Here is a 25831-nt window from a genome sequence, read left to right on the forward strand (position 1 = left end):
GGTGGGGGCGACCGGGTGGGGGCGACGATGAGTGGTGCAAGCAGCCGCGGCGGGATTCAGAGAAAAACTGGGAGAGATGGTGAAAGAGCGAGAGAGAGAGAGAGAGAGAGAGAGAAGGAGTGAAAAAGCGTTAGCGGGATTTCAAAAAAAGATAGGACAAACAAAATTTAAAATAAAATTTAAAATTTTCGATAAAACTTTCTCACAAGTAGTATAATTCATTTTTTAAACCTCCACTAACACGGATTACGTCCACCCCATTAAAGGGGGTGAACAAAATTGCACTCGATTTTGGGAGTGGGTGATTTTATAAAAATAATAAAATATAAATAATAATAATAATAATATATAATATTTATAATAAAATATAAATATTATTTAATTTAATATTTTTAAAAAAAATAAAACATAATGCAATATAAATAATAATAAAATATAAATTATTTTTAAAAATAATAAAATATAAATACACAAATAAATAAAATATATAATTCAAAATTATACTTCTCATTGATCAAGATTATTCTATTAAATCTCTATGCTATTTATTTATGTTTTTTAATTTACACTATAAATGTCAGAGGTACTTGATATTAATTAATGACTAAATTTTTAGTTTCATTTTTACTCTATACGACATATCAAGTACTATCAAATGTACGATCTGTAGTTGTGCTAATATTGGGGTTCTTCATAAATTTTGGTCGATTGATTCACACATATAGAATTATAGAATATTACAAACAAAAATAATCTTAATATAGGTATTACTCAAAAAATTTGATGTATCCATTCATGATAGAATAAATTTCTTTTAGGAATTTCCATATATTTTTTGAGAAGTACTTCTTGATTTGTATAGAAAGCATATATCAAAATTATTTACATAGTATTTTGTTCTTTTGGATGCATTTGTCCATATGATCATTGATCAATACATTAATTTGATTTTTTTTCATATGTGTATATATATTTTTCCTCTAAAACGTGAATGATCTCACTTATCTCTGCAATCTCATTTAAAATTCAAAATAATAAAAAAATTACTTTGAGATAACTATATGATCCAAATATTTACGGTAGATTTTCTGTATTAAATCTCTATTTATAAATTATTGTAATGTTTGTTATTTAGATGAATGAGAATCTATATATATATTATAACAAAATAGCCGTCAAATTTTTTCCCACCCATTTCCAGTTACTATTTTGATATTTTATTATGTTTTTTTAATTTTTTTTGCTTACCTGAAATAGATTAATAGTTAAAGTAAAAATTATATAATTTAATAGTTACAATAAATGAAAATCACAATAAAGAAGTAAAAAATAAATAAAATAACCATATTACAATCATGAAAATACAACAAAAAGATTATAGATTTTGAAAGATTTCCTTATATGCATTCAAAGGTAGACAAACAATTAAAAGCACATAACTCTATCCCGAAACCATGTAAAAATAAACCTAAATTAACATGTAATACAATAAGCAATGCGTAAAAAATAAAAAAATTACACAATAACAGGGAAAAAAAAAAAACGATAACCAACCTCTTTATTTTGAAATATGCATTCAAGGGTAGACTTTTTTTTTTTGGCATTTTTACGTGTATTTGTCTCATATGTGCAAACCACACGAACCCTCAAGGCCTAATTTTTTTTAGTTGCATTCACATCACTCACTTGACAGAATAGTGGTGCTATGTTACACTAGAAGACCAAATTAGGTAAAAAAAAATACGGTTAAAATTTACTAAATAAAAGTAAAGAATAAGAGAAAATTTGAAAAGAATAGTCGAGAAAAGAGAAGAGAAGAAATTAAAGGGTTGAACGGGAATGGAGAGGAAGAAAAGAGAGAGATATTTACTTTCTTTTATTAATTTCTCTTCATTCAAATTCTCCTATTTCTCTCAATTTATCAAATCACATGTCACCATTAAATTTATTTTTTTTCCCACGCTTTACCACACAATTTGAATCTTACTCACTTAACATAATTTTCAAAACACAAATTTAATTTGCATTTAATTTTTTCAAGTCCAACATATAACACATCTTCAGTGTAGATTAATGGGAAAAAGGAGAATTAAATAAATGACAATAATCAATTAAATTGAAAAATAAAATTATGACTTTTAAAATTATAAAAAATAAATTTAAATTAATTAAATTTTATGTAAAATAAAGATAATTTAATTAATCAATTAATTATATAAAATAATAATAATCAAATTTTCAAAATTGATTATCCATACATGACTTTACATATTTCTCCTAACAATTAATTATCACATTTAAGACATGTCAAATTTTTAAGGAAGTAAAAAAAAAAATTAAAAAAAAATTATAACATTTAAGTTATATATAAAATTATAATATTTAAAATTATAAGAAAAATAATTTAAATTAATTAAACTATATATAAAATAAAGATAATTTAAATAATCAATTAATTATATAAATGATAATAATCAAATTTTCAAAATTAATTATCCATGACTTTACATATTTCTCCTCGCAATCAATTACCACATTTAAGACAGGTCAAATTTTTAAGAAAGTAACAAAAAAAAGTTAAAAAAATAAAATTATAATATATAAATTATATATAAAATTATAACATTTAAAAATTTAAAAAATAAATTTAAATTAATTAAAATATATATAATAAGAATAATTTAAATAATCAATTAATTATATAAATAATAATAATTAAATTTTCAAAATTAATTATCCATACATGACTTTACATATTTTTTCTAATAATCAATTATCATATTTAAGACAGATCAAATTTTTAAGAAAGCAACAAAAAAAATAAAGTTAAAAAATAAAATTATAACTTTCAAGTTATATATAAAATTATAACATTTAAAATTATAATTTAATTAAATTTAAATTAATTAAACTATATAAAATAAAGATAATTTAAATAATTAATTAATTATATAAATGATAATAATCAAATTTTCAAAATTAATTATACATACATGACTTTACATATTTCTCCTCGCAATCAAGTATCACATTTAAGACATGTCACATTTTTAAGAAAGTAACAAACAAAAATAAAGTTAAAAAATAAAATTATAACATTTAAATTATATATAAAATTATAACATTTAAAATTATAAAAAAATAAATTTAAAATAATTAAACTATATATAAAATAAAGACAATTTAAATAATTAATTAATTATATAAATAATAATAATCAAAATTTTAAAATTAATTATCCATACATGACTTTATATATTTATCTTAGCAATCAATTATCACATTTAAGACATGTCACATTTTTTAAAAAGTAACCAAAAAAAAAGTTAAAAAATAAAATTATAACATTTAATTTATATATAAAATCATAACATTTAAAATTATAAAAAAATAAATTTAAATTAATTAAACTATATCTATATATATATTATAACAAAACAGCCGTCAAATTTTTTCCCACCCATTTTCAGTTACTATTTTGATATTTTATTATATTTTTTTAATTTTTTTTGCTTACCTGAAATAGAATTTTTATAAGTCATTAATTAAGTCTTGGAGATGTAATTCTTGGAACATGTAAATGGTTTTTTCGTAACTAAATAGTGTTTGGGGAATGTGTAATTATGCTGATATATGAAGAGCCAAGATAAATATTATTAATTTATCCATATTATTAATTTTTAAATATTAGCATAAAATTTTAATTGAAATAAATTACAAAAAAATGAGACTTTTTTAAATGGGGAGAAATCTTGAGATATTAGGTAATAAATTATAATATTTAATTTATATATAAAATCATAACATTTAAAATTATAAAAAAATAAATTTAAATTAATTAAACTATATATAAATAAAAATAAAATAAAAAATTTACTTGACAGTCAGTATTCAACAGTATTACCTAATATCTCAAGATTTCTCCTGATTTAAAAAAGTCTCATTTGTTTGTAATTTTTTTCAATTAAAATTTTATGCTAATATTTAAAAATTAATAATATGGATAAATTAATAATATTTATCTTGGCTCTTCATATACCAGCATGATTACACATTCTCCAAACACTATTTAGTTATGAAAAAACTATTTACATGTTCCAAGAATTACATCTCCAAGACGTAATTAATGACCTATAAAAAATCTATTTCAGGTAAGCAAAAAAAATTAAAAAAAAAATAAAATATCAAAATAGTAATTGAAGAGAAATAAAAAAACTTAATTAAAAAACATGCCTAGTTGGATCCAAATAATTAAATTGGTATTATCAAATATTAATTTATTATCAAGAAAATTAATGATACTTCAACAAATTAGTGAGAAAATTTTTATAAGATGCATGATTTCGTTTGAACCATAAACCATTCAATCAAAAATTGTTAAATGAAAACTTGTATTATATTATATATAATCTTTTTATTACGTAATTATGTTTTGATTAGATGGCTGCCCCAGACCGCATGAATAATGTAGTGAAAATTTTTTTCATACTACAGGTTGCCCATATCTTCTTCTACAGTTGTTTTATTTAGAGTGGATAAGATTTTTGAATCATATAACTCATCAAATTGACATTTATATATTTACTGACGAAACTATTCCATCACGAAATATTTTTTATTTTTATTTAATTTTTTGATTATCTAGTTTAATATTTAGCGACAAAGTTATTTGATTTGATTTTAATATAATTTTTTTATTATTTAGCGAGAAATTTTTCTTAGATAAATGATTTTATTTTATTTCTTATTTAGCGAGGGAATTTTTCGTCTCTAAATAGATTTATTTTTATTAATTTTTTTTATTATTATTTAGTGATAGAAATTGTCCGTTGCTAAATAATTTAATTTTTTTATTATTTAGTGACAGAAGCTATCCGTTGCTAAATGATTTTATTTTTATTTAATTTTTTTCTTATTTAGCGACGAAATTTTTCGTCACTAAATAGTTTTATTTTTATTTAATTTTTTATTTATTATTTAGTGACGAAAATTTTCTGTTGTTAAATTATTTTTATTTAATTTATTTTATTATTTAGTGACGGAACTATCCGTCGCTAAATCATTTTTTTATTTAATTTTTTTATTATTTAGTGATGGCGATTGTTCGTCACTAAATTATTTTTATTTGTATTTAATTTTTTATTTATTATTTGGTGACGAAAATTGTTCCGTGCTAAATCATTTTATTTTTATTTAAATTTTTTATTATTTAGTGACGACAATTATCGGTCATGAAATTATTTTTATTTTTACTTAATTTTTTTATTATTTAGCAACGAAATTGTTTATCGCTAAATGGTTTTATTTTTATTTAATTTTTTATTTATTATTTGGTGACAAAAATTGTCCTTCGCTAAATTATTTTTATTTTTATTTAATTTTTTATTTTTTAGCCAATATATTTTTCATCCCTAAATGATTTTATTTTTATTTATTTTATTTTATTATTTAGTGACAGATTTGTCCATCGCTAAATTATTTAATTTTTATTTAACATTTTTATTATTTAGTGACAGTTGTCTGTCGCAAAATTATTTTTGTTTTTATTTAATTTTTTTATTATTTAGTGATGGAAGCTATCCGTTGTTAAATAATTTTATTTTTATTTAATTTTTTTATTTGGTAACGAAATTTTTTGTCGCTAAATGTTTTTATTTTTATTTATTATTTGGGGACAAAAATTGTCTAACGCTAAATTATTTTTGTTTTTATTTAATTTTTTATTATTTAGAGACGGAATTGTCCGTCGCTAAATCATTTTATTTTATTTTATTTGTTTTATTATTTAGTGACGGATTTGTCCATGGCTAAATCATTTTATTTTTTTAATTTTTTTTCTTATTTAGAGACGAAATTTTTCATCGCTAAATCATTTTATTTTATTTAATTTTGTATTATTATTTAGTGACAGAATTTTTCATCGCTAAATTATTTTATTTTTATTAATTTTTTTTATTATTTAATGACTGAAGTTGTCCATCGCTAAATCATTTTTATTTATTTTTTAATTATTTAGCAACAAAATTTTTCATTGGTAAATATTAAATTTTAAACAAAAATACAAAAAATTTTGTGAGGAATTTTTTGTGGCTAAATCCGTCCCTAAATTAAAAAAATTATTTAAAAATTAACGATAGAAAATTCCGTCCCAAATCCGTCCCAAAAATTTAGCGACGGAATTCCTGTCACTAATTAGCGATGGAAAGTTTCCATCACTAAATTGAGCTTTTTTGGTAGTGTTATGTGAAAATCAGATTTCATCATAAGGTATTCATTTGTGTTCTTCTTCATTTTTGTAAATTGTAAAAACTTGAAAAACATGATATAAAAAATAATCTTCTTTGCACTCCATATGATCAGATCTATTCTAACATATATATCTTATTTATAATTTCATCCAAATCAAAATTTGGGTAACTAGATCCATTGTTAATGTTAGATCTATTAATAATCATATTGTGACGCCCCGACCCCCACTACCGGGTGCCACCGTAACCCAAGTTTACATCAAGAGGTCCCACTCCAGAGGCCGGCTATGCCCTAATAACAGGAGAATGAAAATAATGTGGGCGCCCTGAGTAGGGTCTAGTCTTCACTGCCTCCTCTCATCGAGAACTTAAGGTCTAAGACTTATAGGCAATGGAAGGACACTCGAGTCTCGAATCTGAGTTGTGCCTTATAAGTAGGTTAATAAGCTGCAACTTAGACATATTATAACTCGTCACACGAAATGTTCAATATTACAAGGAAACAATTTCAACTGACAAGTACAGACGACATTCGACACATCCATTAAACAAAACAGTTACAAGCTACTATACCCGCATCCCCATCATAGGTTACCAAATAATTAAGCATGACATCATAGATAAATATGAAATGCAACATGCATGCAAGCCCGTCCACCGCACTTATCTAAGGCTCTAGATGGCCCCAAGTGGTTTCCTGAAAAACCTTATCTCGAGACTCTCAAGGTCAGAAATCTACAGCCTCATACCTAGGCACTCCCTCGACATCATATGCAAGCCATGACAAAAATAATTTACACACAGAGCATATTAAACCCTTACCTCGAAATACATGTCGCCCGATAGTTTGTACTATTAACGCACTCAAATCCTTAATAAAATATTGACAGAGCAAGGTCAAGAATTAATTTAGCAACCCATAATTAAATTCATTTGGCTACCGAGCCCACTAAGTTATTAGTTTACTAATTTCCTAACATAACTAATGATAAATTAATCTTAACATTAACCATATACCTTATTGCCACAATTTCTTCTCAAGCTCACGGCCAATTCGTCTGCTTCTCCTTCACTTCCTCCTTCAATCTTTACATCCATGTTCTCTATTTATACTTAATTTTTGCACTTAATTCATTACACTTCACCCAATTTATTCTCTACAAAGCTTCGAGAAACATCATCATGCTTATTCCTTCAATTTTCAAGGGTCATTTTGCTTATTCCTTCAATTTTCAAATTTTCAAGGGTCATCATTCATATTCCTTCAATTTCCAAAGCCAATTGCAGCAAAAAATGAAAAAAATATATTCTCTTCAATTTCCAAAATATTCCCAAATAAAATAATTAATTGTCCATTTCTTCAAATATTCCATAATGACCCCAAATACCGAAATTAATAACTATTATTTATCTCTAAAATTATGGGATTTACAAAAATACGGGATGTTACACTTTCCCATATCTAAACCTATTCCTTAATTTGCTCATGGTTTTGGAATCCATATCCAATCTAATTATCTAATAGGTCAAAGTAAGCAGATCTGTCTTTGGGCCTGTCTAAGACCAGAGTTTTGATCCATTAATCATTATCTATTATACATAGTTAATTACTTTATACATACATACATACATATAAATATGAAATATATTTAGTTTATGAAAAATAAATTTTTATGCATATTATATCTTTCTCTAATCTATTATACATAATTATAAAATGTTACATATTTAATACCTCATATAAAATATTATATATTTAATTTTAAACAATTTGAATCCTAATTAATCCAGTTGAATATGGTAGATTCACATCTAAACCATTTATGATATATGTAATCAGATTTGGATTTAGGTTTGAGTAATTGAATACATGTTTAATACTAAACTTAGTTAACATATCAAAATTGGGTCGAATGTGGGGCTAGACTAGGTGCTCTAACAAGCCTACCTAGAACTATTTGTGTTGTTTTATGGCGCATGTGATTCTTTCTTAGCACCTAGATAGATTTGTCTAAATGTTGGGGGAAATAAAAAGTCCAGGCAATAATGAGGCTCAATGCTTTAACAAGCTAGTCTTCTTCTTCGTGATCTCCTGTTCTAAGTTTTCACCAAGACAAACCCTAAACCTAGCGAAGACTTGTTCATCATTTTCAATTTCTTTTCCCTTCCATACCTTTGCTAAGACAATCCATCTACTTCCAATCTCTATTAAGCAAACGTTTAAGGTATATATGTTTCTCCTATTTCCTCCAACCCAATTCTTCCCCATTGTAATGTTGCAAGTGCACATACTTTTAGCTCAATTTTTTTTATTGGAAAAAATGTATGTCATAAATTTCAATCATACAAACGCATCTACATATTTCATTTTCTCCTCAAAACAAACTTAACACTAGATAGTTCCAGTTTCTTTCTTTTAATTTTTTTTTTTTCCATCTTTGGTTTGCCCCATAGTTATTGAAGTTAGAATTTCATTGATTTTTTCGCAACTTTCAATGAAGAAATGCATTTATCTTTGGGCTGAAAAACAATTAATTTGAATTGATATAGTGCTTTAATGGCTGAATTGAGCATTATGATAAGATTAAAATAAATAGATCTTCCTAAACCAATCTAAAGAAATACTCAACTGTGTATGAAACTAAAGGTCCTAATAGGATTAGAACTAATATATCCTCATTGGGACTATTTATGATACATATGTAATTTGATTCAAATTCTAATTTGATTATTTGTTTATATTTAATATCGAACCTAGTTAAACAAGATAGGATATTGATTCAGGCCTAGTTCGTTAGCATGCCTAGTACTACTTGTGTTTTTTTGTGCCACAACCAATTCTTTCTTAAAATCTGGATAGATTTATCAAAATGTTGGTGAAAATCAAGGTATAAATTAGGTAAACAGCTCTTTTAAATTATACGACGTCGTTTTGACCCCCTAAAATTTAATAAATTCAGCCCGCATCCTTGTCCCTCCCCCATTTCAAGTTTTCCCCAAAAAAGAAACCCTAAACTCGCCGAAGACTTGAGCACCAGTTTCATCTTTTCCGAGTTTTGTATCTCTGTCAATACAACCATTTTCTTCCCAATTTCGATAAGGCAAAAGCTTTAGGTACGTTTCTCCTCATTCTTCCAAACTAATTCTTTCCCCTTTTTGTGTTGCAAATGTATCTCTGTTAATTTTTTTTTTTTCTTTTTGTTCCTCAAGTATGTGTTTTATTTCTATCATGCAAATGTGTATATATATCTTATTTTTCTCACAACACAACACTTTGAAACTGAAAGATTCATATCCAAACCACATATGTTATATATATATATATATAATTTGATCTGAATCTAAATCTAGGTAATTAGATCTACATTTAATACCACACTTTGTTATTAGATCCAAGTCTAGATCTAGTCCTTGATGCACTTATGGTTTTGAATTTCTTGTCCAATTTGATTATCTAACAAGTCTTGCTTAATAGATCTGTTTATGGATCTTTTATAATACTCAAGTTCTAATCTAAATACTTGTAACTGATTATCTACAATACATATTTTTTTTTATACATACATGCATTTATATATAATATTATGTATTTAATTTATGAGAAAATATGTTTTTTATGCGTAATATAACCTTATTTAATCTTTTATATAAAATTATCATATGTTACATATTTGGATCTAAGTTCTACTGATTAAATTCATGTTTAACACCAAACTCAATTAAATGGATCAAAATTGGGTCGAATATAGGGCCACACTCAATGCTTTAAGAGGCCCACCCAGAGCCTCTTGTGTAGTTCTATAGAACTTTTGATTTTATTTCTTAGCACCTAGATAGATTTGTCTAGATGTTAGAAAATGATATGGAAAACAATTAGACTCACTGCTTTAATAGGGCTCCTCGTCCTGTTTTGAGTACTGTTTTGAGTTTTTCTCAAAACAAACCCTAAATCTCCTACAAACTCTTCATCATTTTCTATTTCTTCCCCATTCCATATCTTTGCTAAGAGGATCCATTTACTTCTAATCTTTATCAAGAAAAAGTTAAGGTATATGTTTCTCCTCCTTCCTCCAACCCAATTCTTCCCCATTTTAGTGTTGCAAAATGTATATACTTTTAGCTCTATATTTTTTTTTAATGGAGGAAATTTGTCTTATATTTCAATCACACTATTGTATATACATATTTGATTTTTCCTAAAAAAAAATTAGACACTTGATAGTATTCTTTTTCCAATTTTTTTTCTTTTAAATTTTTTTCTACCTTTCGTTTGTACGATAGCTAATGAACTTATAATTTCGTTGATTTTTTGGTAATTTTTTATAAGGAAATGCATTTATCGTTGGTTTGAAATATAATCAATTTGAATTGACATATTGTTTTAATGGTTGAATTGAGCATGATGAAAAGGTTATGGTCAATAGATTTTCTTAAACCAATCTAATGATATACTCAACTAAGTCTTAATCTAAGGGTCCCAATAGGATTAAAACAAATAGATCCTCATTCAACTATCTATGATATATGTAATTGGATTCGAATTCGATTTGGTTAATCTTTGATATTTAATATCGAATGCTTTAACTGTATTCGATATTAAATATCAAAGATTAACCAAATCAAATTTGAATTTAGGCTTAGTATGCTAATATGCCTAGAACCATCTATGCTTTTATGTCATATAGGTAATTAATTCTTTCTTAACACATCGATAGATTTATCTAAATGTTCGTGAAAATTAGGGCATTAATGACAGAAGTATCTCTTGCCAATGATACGACGTCATTCTGATCCTAACATTTAATAATAAATTCAACCCTTCAACCCACCTCTTTATTCTTCCCTCATTTTGAGTTTTCCCCGAAAGCAGACCCGCCTCCTTATCCTTCTCTTATTTCGAGTTTTCCCCAAAAGCAAACCCTAAACTCTTCAAAAACTTGAGCACCCATTTGAGCTTCTTCCAAATTCTATATCTCTATTAATACAATCCCTCTTCTTCCCAATCTTTGCGAGGTAAAAGCTTAAGGTACGTTTCTCCCTCCTTCCTCCAAGTTGATTCTTTCCTATTTTTGTGTTGCAAATGTATATAAATTTGTAACTCGCCATTTTTGGTTTTTGTTCTTGATGTATTTTATTTCTATCATGCAAATGTGTATACATCTTATTTGCCTCACTACATAACACTTGGAATTGAAATATTCATATTGAGACTCCGTATGATATACACATAATTTGATCCAAATCTAAATTTGGGTTATCAAATCCAAATCCAAATCCAAATCTAAAGTCTTAGTAGGCAAATCCGTCAATGAATCTATCTAAGATTCAAGTTTTGATCTGATTACAAATTTGGTTGGATCTAGCATATTCATGTCTAGACCATTTATGATATACATAATCAGATCTAGATCTAGTTCGAGTAATTGAATCCATGTTTAATTCCAACCTCGATTAAATGGATTGAAATTAGGACGAATCTAGGGCCAGATTGGATCTTTTAATTGGCCTACCTAGAACCATTTGTGTAATTCTATGGCCTATGCAAATTTTTCTTAACACCTACATGGATTTGTCTAAATGATAGAAAAAAATATGAGCAATAATGAGATTCAATGCTTTAACACCCTAAACCTGGTACAAACTTCTTCATCATTTTCTATTTCTTCCCCATTCCATATGTTTGCCAACACAATTCATTTACTTCCAATCAAACACAATTCATCTACTTCCAATCTCTATCAGGCAAAAGTTTGAGGTTCCTTTCTCCTGCATCCTCTTCTTCCTTCCTCCTACCCAATTCTTCCCTATTAGTCTTTTACCTTGATATTTTTTATTGGAAAAAAATGTATTTCTTATATATTTCAATCACACAAATGTATCTACATATATATTTGATTTGTCCTCAAAACAAATTTAAGACTAGACAGTTTTTTTTCCTGTTTTCTTCTTCTATTTTTTTTTTTTTTATTTCTATCTTTGGTTTGTACCAGAACTACTAAAGTTAGAATTTTTGATGTTTTTTCATAATTTTTGTATAAAGAAATGCATTTATCTTTGGGTCAAAATGCTATCAATTTGAATGGATATAGTGTTTTAATGGTTGAATTGAGCATTATGAAAAGATTAAGGTTAATAGATTTTCTTTAACCAATTTAAAGGTATACTGAACTAAATCTAAATCTAAAGGTCCTAATAGGATTAAAACTAATAGATCCTCATTCAAACCATCTGTATATGATATATGCAATTGGATCCAAATTCTAATTTAATTTGTCTATGTGTAATACCAAATCTGGTCAAACAAGTCCAGTTCGAATTTGGGCCTAGTTCTTTAACATGCCTAGAAACACATGTGTTTTCTGTGGTATAAACACTTAGATTTGTCTAAATGCTGGTGAAAGTAAGGGCATTAATGAAGCGAGTGGCTCTTTTAAATGATATGATGTCATTTTGGATCAAACATTTAATAAATTCAACCCATCTCCTTATTCATCTCTCGTTTCATTTTTTCGGCAAAGACAAACCCTAAACCCCTTAAAGATTTGCTCATCCTTTTTAGCTTAGCTTCTCCTAAATTCTATATCTCTATCAACACAACCTATCTTCTTCCCAATCTCCGTAAGGCAAAAGCTTAAGGTATGTTTCTCCTCCTTCCTCTAAGTTGATTATTTTCCATTTCAATGTTGCAAATGGGTACATATATATTCTCCTCCTCCCTCGAGGCCAATTCTTCCCCTTTTTTTTGTTTTAAATGTATATATTTGTACCTTGCATTTTTTTTGTTTTCGATTTTTATTCTTGAAGCATATGTATTTTGTTTCTATCACACAAAAGTATATATATCTTATTCTTCCTAACAACACAACACTCGATAATCTTTTTTCCATTTCTTCTTCATTTTTGACCATTTATGATACACAAAAGTATGTATTTTGATAATCTTTTCTTCTTTTATAAATAATTTTATCTTTGGGTTGAAATGTGATATTTTTTAATTGATATAGTGTTTTATTGTGGCTGAATTGAGCATTATGAAATGATTGTGGCCAATAGATTTTTCTAAACAAATGTAAGGACTAAGGATTGATATATTAAACTAATTACCCTTTTGCCCTGTGCAACACTCGTGCTAGAATGGATGGGATCCCTGCATGGATGAGCTAACTCCAAAAACTCGTCCTTAGTTCGGATGTGTTATTATGAGAAAGTTTGAGTCCTTCTTTTCTTTTCTTTTTTTCTTTCTTTATTTACTTTAATCTTAGGTTCCAAAAGGTGAAATACCTCTTCTTAAGGGCCCCCACAACTCAGCCCCAAGATTTCTGCAAAAGAGGTTAATCACGGAATCCAAGGCCAAGGATCGAACATGAGACCATCACTGGCTATATATAGCAGCTACAGTTCAAAGGCTTCTTAGATTCCAACTCGTGCTCACCCTCAACCGCTAGACTATACTCATGGGGACTTATTTACTGTAATCTAGTTATTACTCATGTAGTGAACTTGGACATCTAAATTTAAGTATGAACAGCATAATCTCTAAATTCAAACACCCAGTGAAGATTCCATGAAATGGTTTTCTATTTCCCTTTCAGATTGGGGAATGAAAATTTAAAGAGATGGTGTTTGTAGAAATATAGAAACGAAGCATGTAATGCAAACTTAAAGGAATTGGCATTGTCCTAACTTTTACATTAACTACAGGACCATGGAAGAAATCAACCCAGGACCCATTACTAGACGTGCGTTGTACCTCCAAAGGCAGCATCGATTAAAGGATGTGTGGGCTAGACAAAATCTAGACTCACCGCTGTTTTTGGATGAAGTCCGATTGGGCTTCATCATGCCCGAGCTTATACCATCTGCGACGTCTTGATGATCAATGATAAAATCCAATCTATGAAATCCGATCGAATTTCATGATCGGATGAAATTCGATCGGATTTTATCATCTAATAAACTCTAATTCGGTTATCGGGCCTATCATCCCGTTGGTACATATAGCACGGTCCATAAATTTTTATACTTAATTATGTGTTTGCTTAATCATTTGAAGGACAAATGTTTTGTGTGCTTTTGGTAAAACCCTTTGGAGTAGCAATTTTTAACTACTCCAAAACACGAGAATGTTATCGTACCCGCATTGAGCAACATAACATTTGCTCAATGCAAGAAAAATAAGAGAGGGGCGTGGGCCGAACCCGCTCTCCTCACCCCAAACACCGCATACATGCCCGCATCGGGTCAAATATGCTCTTAAACACACACACACACACATATATATATATATATATGCATGCTTGGAATTGAACAATAATAATTAATGTTTATATTTGGATCGTATATGAATTTTTATGCTTTATTATGCTGCCTAATCATTCAGATGACAGATGTTAATTCTGTGTGATTATGGTTGGACTTGCTTCATGAGCAACTCTTAACTCTTAAACATACATCTGTGCATGCTTTGGATTGAGCTATATTAATTAATGTTTAAGTTGGGTTTTGCTAATTTTTCACTTTTTGTTAGATTAAAATTATTTCCTATATCTATATTAATTGGGCGTGGCACATGTTATGCACGTGTAAGTTAAAAATAATTTATTTTGAATGGATGTTAATTGGAATGTATGTACCTAATTGACAATTACAATGTAGTTTTTATATGTTTTGGACAAAATTAAATATAATATGAACTAAAATTTGAGTATGTTAAAGATATCTTGGTTGCGAGAGCAGTTTGCTGTCCTACCAGAGGATGCAACTGAAGATGTTGTTCAGAAGCATGTCCGGGCTTACATCATTTACGACCCAAGAGTGTTGAGATTGCAGAGATGGATCCAGACACTACTCCTGTGGGGCATCGATGGAGGGTTAAGCTATCCTCCCAAGAGAATCCTAGGCCCCATACACTTCGGTATTATCGTGGTGAGCTAGAGCGCCATTAGCAATCTGACAACCAGGTACAGTTTCATTCATATTTCTAATTTCACTTGTGCAACTTTATGCATTAGCATATCTAGTATTATTGTTCCCTTGTATTTGTAGATTGTCTGGCAGCCATACACCCCAGGGGGTCATCGCGCAGCTGCCAACGATATGCCTTGAGGGGCAGAACGTATGGTTGGCAAAAGTGCCCCTTATCTGCCTCGATATTATTGAATGGCACTTCCCCTTCGTGCGTACTACGACAATTTGGCCTACTACAAACTGTGCCCAGCAGGGATGATTCAGAGAGGGAATTGCACGATGACGACAGGAGAGGCCGACCTACCATGTATTGGGTAAACTACCATCGACGTTACGTCAACTTGTGGGCCAACCGCCTTGATCACATTGTTACTAGGGCTCCTAGCACTGTGCCGCTGCCAAGAGACGGGGAGTATTTCACATGGTATCGACGCATCACTCGGCGGTTGATATCGCCACCAACGGATCAACCTGCGATGGTGTTTCATCCATCGGGGGGGCGTAGACTTGCCATGGTATGACGTTGTGTTTCCCTCTATATATATACATCTACCCATGCAGCACTATTCGAGTTTAATTAGTTTATATACATATATTGTGCAATAGTCGTGACATATATGTGCTGCCACTGTGCGTCAGTTTGAGGGAGTTGATAAGATATGCAAGAACGCAAGTGCTGCCACTGTGCGCCGTACCGCGGCGGGCAAACTGTTGTGGATTGATCAGATTATGTTGGTTGGGGAAGAGCTAAAGGAGATGATTCTTCAAGTCCGACTAAGGGATGAGGAGGACGAAATAGAGCAGCTGCTCGATGGTGATGACCAGCAGATGATGGATGACCATGATGCGTGTGCAAATGTGGGTGGTCAGCAGGCGGTGGCAACTGGCGGCTTAGGAGGAGGCGGTGAGCAGCAGCAACGTCCAATGGAGGTTGAACAGTTTGCTGTCCTGCCAGAGGATGCAACTGAAGATGTTGTTCAGAAGCATGTCAGGGCTTACATCATTTATTTGATCGGAGGGCAATTGCTCCCTGACAAATCATCCTCACTAGTGCAGCTTTTGTACCTTCTACTTCTCCGGGACTTCGACTACTCTAGGTCGTTGATCTGGGGCGGGGCTGTGCTTGCATATCTATATAGAGGACTATGTCGCGGATGTCAGCGTAACGAAAGGGAGATATGTGGCCCGTTATGCTTATTGCAGTTACGTCAACTGAAGATTTCGCAAACTACCATCGACGTTACGTCAACTTGTGGGTCAACCCCCTTGATCACATTGTTACTGGGGTTCCTAGCACTGTGCCGCTGCCAAGAGACGGGGAGTATTTCACATGGTATCGACGCATCACTCGGCGGTTGATGTCGCCACCAGCGGATCAACCTCCGATGGTATTTTATCCATCGGGGGGGGCGTAGACTTGACATGGACCATGGTATGACGTTGTCTTTCCCTATATATACATACATCTACCCATGCAGCACTATTCAAGTTTAATTAGTTTATATACATATATTGTGCAATAGTCGTGACATATATGTGCTGCCACTGTGCGCCGTACGGCGGCGGGAAAAAAGTTGTGGATTGATCAGATTAAGTTGGTTGGGGAAGAGCTAAAGGAGATGATCCTTCAAGTCCAATGGAGGTGAAACAGCCACCACCAGAACCAGAGCGCACGCAGCACTGCTCGAGCGTACAAGTTACAACCGTCCCCGTGGTCGTCCCCGACGCAACAACAACACAGCCATCGAGCAAGAAAGGTCCGGTGTTGGTGAGGGCGCGTCGTCGACGGCAAGGGCATCCTCATCTGGTGATGGTGCGGGCCGCTCGCATGCGCCACAGAAGAGGACCAGGAAAGCTGCCCGCGGAGGGTAAGTTTGTGGGTACTTTTAGCTAGATAGCTAGCTATATGAATTTTTATACTTAATTATGTGTTTGGTTAATCATTTGAAGGACAAATGTTATGTGTGTGCTTTTGGTAAGACTTGATGGACCAATAATTCTTAACAACTCTTAAACAGGACAATGTTATATTTTCTGGGATAGGTAATATAACATTTGTTCGATGAGATACAGACGTTTTTATTCTTTTTATATATATCTATTTTATTTAAAAATATATATTTATTCAACGAGAACAAAATGAGAGGGAGGCATAGCCCCACCCGCTCTCCCCTGCGCAAGAGAACAAATATGCTCTTGGAATTAAATTATATTAATTAATGTTTATATTTGGATCATATATATATATGAATTTTTATGCTTTATTATGCTGCTTAATTATTCGAAAGACAGATGTTAATTCCGTGTGATTATGGTAGGACTTGCTTCACCACCAACTCTTAACCCTTAAATGTACACCCGTGCATGCTTGAGATTGAGCAATATTAATTAATGTTTATGTTGAGTTTCACTAATTTTTAACTTTTTGTTAGATTAAAATTTCCTATATCTATATTAATTGGGCGTGGCACATGTTATGCAGCGTGTAAATTTAAAAATAAATTATTTTGAATGAATGTTAATTGGAATGTACTTAGTTGACAATTACAATTTAGTTTTCATATTTTTTGGACAAAATTAAATGTAATATGAAGTTAAATTTCAGTATGTAATAAGTTCGAGATCATGAGTTCAAAGCACTTGTGTGGCACATGCTAAGCACGATAAAAAAAAAAAGTAAAAAATAAATAAATGAAAGTTTGTTGGTAACATTTGATAGTATCAATTTATTTTTTTAATTTCTTTAGGTAAAATTTTAAATAAAATGAGTGTTGATCAGTTGATGTATTAGTAAAGTTATTTAAAAAAATCAATTATTGTTTAGCATCATGACTTAAAATCTTAAGATAAACATAAAAGATATTTAAAAAAATAACAAGATTTTATATAACCAATTGCTTATATAAAATATAAATAAATAGATAAATATATATTACCTGAAAAATAAAATATTTGTTACTTCTAATTAACTAATAGTTTTAAGACAATAATTAATCCTAAATCAAACTTAGATTTCATGAAACCAAATTTCAAATCTTAAATACTTACATCTATCCTAGGTCACGGGTTTGATTCTATCCTCGCGGGTCGGCCGACTTTAGTCCCGCCGTGTCGCGGTCGGGTGTCTGGACGGCGCGGTCGCATCATTTGGCGAGAACAGCCGGGGAGGTGAGGTGCTGGAGTTGAATGCGTCAATCTACGTATTCAGAACGAATGACGGGAACCGTCGAGTGAAGGTGGTGGAGCGCGGAGGGTGGCCGTGCTGGGCCCATGACTCGACTTTATACTATCATCGAAAGAGCGACGATGGGTGGTGGAGCGTTCATAGTGCCACCCTACCGGAAAAGGGTCAGATGATCAGTGTTGATTACATTTTGACTCAAAGGTTAACACCACCTGGCCTTCACGTATTTAAGCAAGCAACTTCGGTGGCCAACAATGGCTTCATTGTCGTGGCCACAAGGCGTCCCAATTCAAGATACCGCCACATAGAGCTCTTCAACGTCGTTACTAGAACTTTTATTACTCGGCCCATCGCTCCAACATTTCATCATTACAACCCATTTCTCTCTCCAGATGCCATCCGGGTTGGCTACCATAGATGTCGAGCGGGAGATGAGCATTAGTTGCTAGAAAACCAACACAGCCCACTTCAGGGAGTCTCTCTATTTCGTTTTGACGGCTACTTTCCGGCTTTCTCACCGGAGGGTAAACGACTCACTTATGCCACATGGCCAACGAATGCCGGTCTCTATGTAGTTTTTTTTTATTGTGAGAAATTCTAGGGATTTTTAATACACAGACTCCATCTTTTCAAATATTCACGATTTGCTTGAATCTAGTTTAGTTTAGCTATATAGACAGGTTAATCACAAGCTGAAATTTAAGGTCTAACTCTTCATATAGATAAAGACAATTATACAATCTCGAACGAAGGCAAACTCAAATTTACGACCTCGTAATATTCCAAAGTCCCGAACAAGTGTGGCAAATCGTTTGCACTACCCAGAGAGATTTTATACTTTGTAGTCTTGGTTATACCAATTATGCAATAACTCAATATTTATTATGAATTGACATTAATTACTGTTTCTATTAAGGGGCGGGTCATTTAGTTAATTATGAAAAATGATTTCTTGTTTAATTTTATATACAAATTTTTAATTTTTAATTTTTGAAAAAAACTTGAGAATGCATTTAAATGTTAGGAAAATATTTAAAAATAATATGCACTCATGCCCTAACCATAACTTGACCTTGACAGTTGACTCTTAATCCAATAAAATTAGAATTTTCTATGTGTTTATTATTAGTAGTGTGACAAATATCCAATCATAAAATTCTCATTTATAGTAACTAATTAACTAGCTCATTAATTATTATAAATGGAAAGCTTATAATTGAATTATAGATTTTTAATATTTTGTGTGACATTTAATATTTATGATAATTAACATATTCATTGATAACTATTTATGTACTATTCACAATACATTATATAATCAAAGGTGAATATTTGACTATTAAATTTAAGTGTCACACAAAATATTAAAATTCCGTGTTACGTGACATTTTTTGTTTTAACAAATGGATGTATATTTCTTTGATGCATGCATACCAATTAATGGGATTCCCTTTTTCAAGCATCCTTTGTCAATTTATAGGTTGAGTGTTGAGATCTAGTGGCCAACTCAGAGAGCAACCCAAACCACAATGAATGAAAGATAGTCTACTTCTTGGGGATAAAGATCGGTTTATATATATAGTTGAAACTGTACTATAGTTTTGAATGAATGCAAAGGGCTTCATATGTGGTTTGTTCACTAAACCACAATGTTGATCCATTTCTCGTTAAGGGACCAACCTGGGGATTGTGTCTACCCATGGGCCTTCAATGAGCCTAAAGAATCCACCTTTCTCCCGCTCCATGACACCTGAGATATACAAGTTCTTGTAACTTGACATATATACCTACAGAAAGCAATCCACTTCTCATAAGCTGCCATGAAACCATTATTTTTCTGTTGGTAGTTAAGTTTTTAAAGGTTTGATAAACTATCAATTGACCTTTAAAAACTTGACTATCAACAGAAAAATAACTGCTCGTGGGAACTTAACCTGACATTAATTAAGGAAGTGGATTGTTTTCTATTCGAGTATATCAATAGGTTATAAGAACTTGTATATTATAGACGCTGTGGAGGGATCAGGAGAAGCATAGATAAGCTCTTCAGGCTCACCAAAGATAGATGGGTACACACAACCAGTACCCAACTAATCCCTTGAAGAGAAATGGATCGTCTTTTCATTTAATTGGGGCAACAATCCTGGCTCAAGCAGCTTTGTAATATACATGATTCGGTTAGACAAGATAGTGTTGAAGAAGTTACTCCCTAAAATAATACATATGAACTATTATATACAAAAACAAGCTTGCTTTTAACCGGGACACTGATTATTTTTTTTATCAACATGTAAATTTTTTTTTTTTTTTTTTTGGGCTGAGAAATGATGGCAAATGGGGTTGTAGGTCAGAAATAAAACTGTCAGGAAATTAAGTGTCTCAAATTATAAAGTTTGAGGGGGCGTTAAGTGAATTTTTCAACCATATATATATGTAATTAATTAATTAAAAAATCATGGATGTAATTAATTAATTGTAAGATCTATATAACCAAAGGGAAGCCATTTTAGGAGGTGTCAAAAATAAGGGTAATTAACTGCATGCCCCGGAATTATGGGGAGACTGTTTCCATCTCTTTGGAAGGGAAGAGGTGGTAATTTGAATGGTCTGTAATTAATGTTGAGCTTAATTAGCCTGGAGATAGAGATTCATTAGAAATTAAAACGAAGAACCTCCACCTCTCTAATCTTTATTAGAAAGAAAGGGTTCTTCTTCTTCTTGTTTTTATGTTTTGGTGTTTAATTTGTGTTTTGCTTGTTGTTAGAGAGGCAAAGATCAAGAGATTGGGGAATTAATTAATTAATTCCTCAATCTCTTTCGGCTGGCCGCTGCAAGCTTTGGGCAGGAGAGGGGGCTTTGATTGATTGATTAATTGGGTAAATATTATATATTTGGGGGTGGTGGAATGTGGAACCAGAAGGGGAACAGTGGAAGTGGGAGCAATGGGGAGAGAAAAGATGAAGCAATTTCAGTGGCAATAGACAAGGACAAGGGCAGCCAGTATGCCCTCAAATGGGCTGTTGATCATCTCCTCTCCAAGGGCCAAACTGTCACTCTCATCCATGTCAAGCAAAGGCCTTCCTCCATCCCTACTCCAAGTAAGTCTCTCTCTCTCTCTCTCTCTCTCTCTCTCTCTCTCTCTCATATGATGCAATGCACTCTTCAATGAAGAAATTCAACATGAGAATGACCTTTAGCAATTCTTAAAATGACACATCTATTATGTGTGTACTGTTTTAATAACATGTTATGTATAAAGATTCAATGAGAATATCGCTATTTCTAATACATTGCCTGCAATGTGTTTTTCAAGATAGAAAACCCGCATGAGAATATCTAAATCATAGCAATCTTAAAATGAAACTTTTAAGTGCATTGTTTTTACGACATGTTCAGTATAAAGATTCGACGAGAATGGCATTTCCCTTTTATTCATAGCTTTGAGGTTCTTCTTTCTCTCGTTATTAATCCATATGATCTTCCATTGATTTGAAATGATCTTGATCTAGGATATATATCAAGTTTTTGAGTAAACCCTATTTTGTTTTAATTCTGATTAATTAGGATTTTTAATTACAACATTTACTTGTTAATTTTATTTATTTACAAATTGGGTGGATGTAGTGGGAAACAAAGTTTCTCTAAATGAAGTGAACGAAGGAGTGGCCAAAGCATTCAAAAACCAAGTTGACAATTTGGCCAAGGAGTTATTCTTGCCCTATCGAGCCTTTTGCACTCTCAAGGAGGTGAGTTATACTTGATTTTATTTTTTGTTAAAATTAATTCCTTGATCAATCAACGATATCAGTGTCAACGATGTCAATAAGGACACAACAAGATACAAGATAGGTTAGCGCGAGCCAAATACATCAAGAATAAAGGACAAAGTTAATTTTTTGAACTCTTTAGTTAATTAAATATCTATTAGGGCAACAATTGAATTGTTGGCTTAATTAGATATATAGGTGATGATCACAATAACCTAACTTCATTGCAGATAAAATGCAATGAAGTGATATTGGAAGACATGGACATATCAAGAGCTATTTGTGAGTATGTTAAGATCAACTTGGTGGAAACCCTAGTCCTCGGTGTTCCCTCCAAGAATGGCTTCGTCAGGTACTCGCATATTGTGTCACTTGTTTGTCCTAGCTACCCCGTTACCTTCTCAATATTGACACGATCCAATCTTGCATCAATAGTATAAGTTAAAATTATCGTCTTTTGTGACAGAAGATTCAAGGCCTCGGATGTGCCGACAAATGTCTCAAAGGGAGCCCCTGAATTCTGCAGCGTTTACGTGATCTCCAAAACCAAGATCTCATCGGTGAGATCAGCCTCCATCCCCATGCCCAATCCACCACCTCGCCCGGTGAATCCCCCTCAGACCATCGACCCTCGCTTCCTGCCCAATAACAATAGTTACAGTAATGGCTCAAGAGGTTTGCTTAATCATATATATGTTTATCGTCGCTAATTGTCTTTTATCATATATAGAAATAATATGTAAAAAGTACTTAATTAACGAATCCCCCTTAATTGTGCAGCTGACCAAAGGTTGCCTTACGGGTCTTCTCGGAGCATCCCCGATGACTTGGAGATTGAGTAAGTATTCATTAATTAATTGATTAATTATATATTACGATTCAAGTCCTTAATTAGATTGTTTTAAAGAAAGAGAGAAGTGAGTTGACAAGTACGTGCGTGCATGGGCATGCAGGTCACCATTCAATAGGCATAAATCTGTAAACAGAACATACACAGAATTATCGGCCTGCGACAGCGACATCTCCTTTGTGAGCTCCGGCCGGCCGAGCACAGAGAGGATGTTGATGGATAGCCAGGACTATGGGGCGCCTCCTCGGCTTTCGTACGGCTCCGACGCGTCGGAGAATATCAGTAGCTTCAGCTCTCCCTTCTCGGTTCCCAAATCACCTGACTATCTGCAATCTGCTGGCTTCTCTTCCAGTTTCGACAACTTCGACAGCCTCTCCTCATCTTCCTCGCAGAACATCGTACGTATTTTAATGATTTAATTGGCTTGCAGATTGCTTGTTTTAGCTGATGTTGATGGGGGTTTGCAGGATGAAGTGGAAGCTGAGATGAGGAGGCTGAAGCAAGAGCTGAAGCAGACGATGGATATGTATAGCACGGCCTGCAAAGAAGCGCTCAACGCAAAGCAGAAGGCGATGGAGCTTCACCGCTGGAAAATGGAGGAGCAGCAGAAGTTAGAGGAGGCGCGAGTGGCTCACGAGGCAGCGCTGGTGATTGCAGAGAAAGAAAAGATGAAGACGAAGGCCGCCATTGAAGCGGCAGAAGCAGCTCAGAGGATCGCCGAACTCGAAGCCCAAAAGAGAGTCAATGCCGAGATGAAGGCGTTGAGAGAAGCGGAGGAGAAGAAGAAAGCTCTGGAGGCGCTGGCCAAGAGCGACGTGCGGTACCGGAAATACAGTATTGAGGAGATTGAAGCGGCGACGGAGAACTTCGCCGCCTCGAGAAAGATCGGAGAGGGTGGCTACGGCCCAGTTTACAGATGTTATTTGGATCACACGCCGGTCGCCATTAAAGTTCTTCGTCCAGATGCAGCTCAGGGAAGATCACAGTTCCAGCAAGAGGTGCGCGCATGGCCATTTCAAATTAATTTACAATATGATGTCGTTGTTGTTTGAATGGATCGGTAGAATTGATAGAAGATGGTACGATGAACGCAGGTGGAAGTGCTAAGCTGCATAAGACATCCAAACATGGTGCTACTGCTGGGAGCTTGCCCGGAGTTTGGCTGCCTAGTGTACGAGTACATGGCTAACGGTAGCTTAGAAGACCGTCTCTTCCGGCGAGGTGACACGCCGGTACTGCCCTGGCAGCTCCGGTTCAGAATCGCTGCCGAGATCGCCACCGGCATGCTCTTCCTCCACCAGTCAAAACCAGAGCCCCTCGTCCACCGCGACCTCAAGCCCGCCAACATTCTTCTCGATCGGAACTTCGTCAGCAAGATCAGCGACGTCGGGTTGGCCCGGTTGGTGCCGCCTTCCGTCGCCAACAGCGTCACTCAATACAGGATGACCTCCACCGCCGGCACCTTCTGCTACATCGACCCGGAATACCAGCAAACCGGCATGCTCGGAATAAAGTCCGATATCTACTCACTCGGAATCATGCTGTTGCAGATCATCACGGCCAAGCCACCCATGGGATTGACTCACCACGTTGAACGGGCGATTGAGAGGGGCACCTTCGAGGAGATGCTTGATCCTTTCGTCACCGAGTGGCCGGTGGAGGAAGCTCTAGCCTTCGCCAAGATAGCCCTCAAGTGCGCTGAGCTTCGCCGCAAGGACCGGCCGGATCTCAAGGACGAGATACTGCCGGAGCTTAACCGACTGAGAGCAATGGCGGAAGAGAGCATGCCCAGCAATTACTTCTCCATGTCGTCAAGATCTGGAACTCCCAGAAATTCGTCTGGCCAAAGCCAAGCTTCCACCACTTCTCAAGATATCAGCGACCCCATGCTCCGCCATTTTGGGTCTGGAAGTTCACAGAGCAGCTCTTTCTACGTATCCTGTAAGTATTACAACAACCCATTCTCATCCTAAATAAGGTCCTCTTCACCCAACCAATGCATGCATTTTGGTCCATTGTTGAACTATTAGGTCAATAAAACCCATTTTCTCAAGTTAATTTTTCTTCAAAAACTATTACTGGGAGAATAAGAAGTGACCATTGATATCATATTGGGTAGCATAGATGGTCTATCGCATATGTTTGAAAACTTGAGTTAGCACAAGGACGTGGCTTTGAATCTATCTCCATGTGGATTGCGATAATTTGTGTCTATTTCAAAGGGTCAGGCCATCAAGTTTTGACTTGCGACTTTCCAGTCATCCGTATACCTTAGATTGAGATAAGACGGATCATGGATTTTAGAGTTGGATGGAACATGCTGAGCTAAATACTAATTGTTTTATGAGGACCCCCTCGAGTTTCTCACGATAAATATATATATATATATTACACTAGTATAAGTAGCATTTTAGATCTTTTTTTAACTTTTATCACCATTACCCTCACATTATTTTCAAATAACGTGCATTTATTTTATTTTATTTTTAACATTTAAACAATTTTACTAATCGATTAAATGTTGTAACAAATATAAATGCACCTTATTTTTAAATAAGATGTATTTATTATATCTTATTTTTGACATCTAAACAGTTTTGTTAGCCGATGATAAATGCAATGTGTCTCAAATCATATTTAATCGATCAATAGAACCATTTTATGTTAAAAGGAAAATGCTATACCCACAAGCAACCCTCACAAACTAACGAACGCACACGAATTCATAATGGTTCTACTTAAATTTACTAATAGTTCATTAGTAATAGATCCGGTCACTATATATTATGAACTATTGTTACTTTGAGTAGAAATA

The 25831-nt window shown here is 32.7% G+C and overlaps 1 pseudogene; it reads left to right on the top strand.

Annotated features, from left to right (window-relative positions):
- Positions 1–21304: 21304 nt before the first annotated feature.
- Positions 21305–24989, top strand: LOC127805726 (U-box domain-containing protein 52-like; annotated as a pseudogene).
- The last annotated feature ends 842 nt before the right edge of the window (positions 24990–25831 follow it).

This window comes from Diospyros lotus, chromosome 7 (assembly GCF_014633365.1).
Source record: "Diospyros lotus cultivar Yz01 chromosome 7, ASM1463336v1, whole genome shotgun sequence".
NCBI lineage: Eukaryota > Viridiplantae > Streptophyta > Magnoliopsida > Ericales > Ebenaceae > Diospyros > Diospyros lotus.